The sequence below is a fragment of the Ascaphus truei genome, chromosome 18 (assembly GCF_040206685.1).
Source record: "Ascaphus truei isolate aAscTru1 chromosome 18, aAscTru1.hap1, whole genome shotgun sequence".
Taxonomy (NCBI): domain Eukaryota; kingdom Metazoa; phylum Chordata; class Amphibia; order Anura; family Ascaphidae; genus Ascaphus; species Ascaphus truei.
Genome location: NC_134500.1, coordinates 10,039,024 through 10,041,984, shown reverse-complemented (window position 1 = coordinate 10,041,984; position 2,961 = coordinate 10,039,024).

The window sequence follows — 2,961 nt, the reverse complement described above, 5'->3', positions numbered from 1 at the left end:
TTTTGTCTCTGTATCAAAGATGTGAATAAGTATCGCGGGCCGTGGAAAGATACCCTGTTGGGTGGTGATTGCTTCTTTCTGTGCAGCAGATCTAGAAGTGGACAGTGAACAGGACTCCACTTGCTTAGACCAGCACCAGGACGGCAAGAGTTAAACCATGAGGAGTTGACATCTGTGTCATATTCCCATATTCGCCTTCTATGATGGAATGCAACATACAACACAGCTTAACCGGCTAAAGAATCCAGTGGGTACCTGCCATCAAAGACCCAAGATCCATGTGGCCTCACCTTAGGCGGAAGGTTTCCAGACGTGAGCGGCAGTCGCACAGCCTTATCAGTTCTCCGTCCAACAGTTAGAAAAAGCTGGGCTGGAAAAGTGATAAGGAAGTGATACTGGCATCTATCGAGGATCTTCATTGGGGCAACTTTCCTGGACAGTCGAAAGTTGGAGATGTTGGAATATTCAAGCGATGTGTGAAGTGCCAATCCATCGGTTCAGCTGTGGCTGACGATGTGCAGGCTGAAACAGCCTAATGTTACAATGTCCCTTTCACCTCACCGTTCAGGTCTCCTTTATAGTCCTTCAATGTGCTGTATGTCTATACCTCCTGCTGGGATCTGAATGTGACTCTGAGCTCCACACCCTGTCCATTCATACCTCCCCTGCCTGCCGGTGCCCTCCCCCTGCTGCCTGCCATTGGCCCTGCTTCCCACTTTCTGCCTCAGGACTTCTGCCGAATCGTTGCATTCCATTTCAGTGAGACACCAGTTCCCTGTCCCAGCAGAAGGGGCTGGAGTTTCTGCCCATCAGGGTAATTGTGAAGACAAAATACACCCAGTGTCCTGCGTGGAACAGGTCACGTGTGCTTTACCCCTGTACACAAAGAAGGGTGGGTAGTCATGTTGGTCATGTCTTCCATGTAGTACCAAGAGAGGGAGAGGTTGGAAAGCTGGTAACATATCAATCCAATAAAATATATCATACCACCCACTCCCTCTCCCTCCTTTGTTACCCCAGTATAACAGCATGACCATTGTACATGAACATGGGGCACAGGACAGAGCAGACTCTCTGGGTTCTACACAGGTTTATACACATGACGAAATAGGGTGGGAACTAATTGCCAGACATTGGGTGTCTTCTTCTCATGAGGCCATGTGCTAATCCATAGCTCTGTCTGCCATTGTACAACAACCCGTAAGGGACGTTCTCCCCACCTGGTCCTTACCGGTGGGTATCTGCTCTCAGGTAGTGAGACACTGTGCTGAACCAAGAGTTGGGGGAAGAATTCCCCGAGTGTCACACCTCGTATGTCGGAATCCATAAGTCCACGCTTGATCTGAAGGAATCTCAGTTTGTCAGAATGAGTAACGTGTCCTTGATGCAAACTGCGGAAACAGCCCTGAAATCACTGCGCATTAACCTCTTCTACATAACATCTGCAGAGCATTGATTTATTGACCCTTTCTTATAACAGACCTACAGTACAGAGCATTGCTGTGTTAACACTTCCTTATAACAGACCTGCGGAGCATTGCTGTGTTAGACGATCCTTATAACAGACCTGCGGAGCATTGCTGTGTTAGACGTTCCTTATAACAGACCTGCGGAGCATTGCTGTGTTAACACTTCCTTATAACAGATCTGCGGAGCATTGCTGTGTTAACACTTCCTTATAACAGACCTGCGGAGCATTGCTGTGTTAACACTTCCTTATAACAGAGCTGCAGAGCATTGCTGTGTTAACACTTCCTTATAACAGATCTGCGGAGCATTGCTGTGTTAACACTTCCTTATAACAGATCTGCAGAGCAGTGCTGTGTTAACACTTCCTTATAACAGACCTGCAAAGCATTGCTGTGTTAGACGTTCCTTATAACAGAGCTGCAGAGCATTGCTGTGTTAACTCTTCCTTATAACAGACCTGCGGAGCATTGCTGTGTTAACACTTCCTAATAACAGCTGCAGAGCATTGCTGTGTTAACACTTCCTTATAACAGAGCTGCGGAGCATTGCTGTGTTAACACTTCCTTATAACAGACCTGCGGAGCATTGCTGTGTTAACACTTCCTTATAACAGACCTGCGGAGCAGTGCGGTGTTAACACTTCCTTATAACAGACCTGCGGAGCATTGCTGTGTTAACACTTCCTTATAACAGACCTGCGGAGCATTGCTGTGTTAACACTTCCTTATAACAGACCTGCGGAGCATTGCTGTGTTAACACTTCCTTATAACAGAGCTGCGGAGCAGTGCTGTGTTAACACTTCCTTATAACAGACCTGCGGAGCATTGCTGTGTTAACACTTCCTTATAACAGACCTGCGGAGCATTGCTGTGTTAACACTTCCTTATAACAGACCTGCGGAGCATTGCTGTGTTAACACTTCCTTATAACAGAGCTGCGGAGCATTGCTGTGTTAACACTTCCTTATAACAGAGCTGCGGAGCATTGCTGTGTTAACACTTCCTTATAACAGAGCTGCAGAGCATTGCTGTGTTAACACTTCCTTATAACAGATCTGCGGAGCATTGCTGTGTTAACACTTCCTTATAACAGATCTGCAGAGCAGTGCTGTGTTAACACTTCCTTATAACAGATCTGCAGAGCATTGCTGTGTTAACACTTCCTTATAACAGATCTGCAGAGCATTGCTGTGTTAACACTTCCTTATAACATACCTGCGGAGCATTGCTGTGTTAACACTTCCTTATAACAGACCCGCGGAGCATTGCTGTGTTAACACTTCCTTATAACAGAGCTGCGGAGCATTGCTGTGTTAACACTTCCTTATAACAGACCTGCGGAGCATTGCTGTGTTAACACTTCCTAATAACAGACCTGCGGAGCATTGCTGTGTTAACACTTCCTTATAACAGACCTGCGGAGCATTGCTGTGTTAACACTTCCTTATAACAGACCCTCGGAGCATTGCTGTGTTAACACTTCCTTATAAC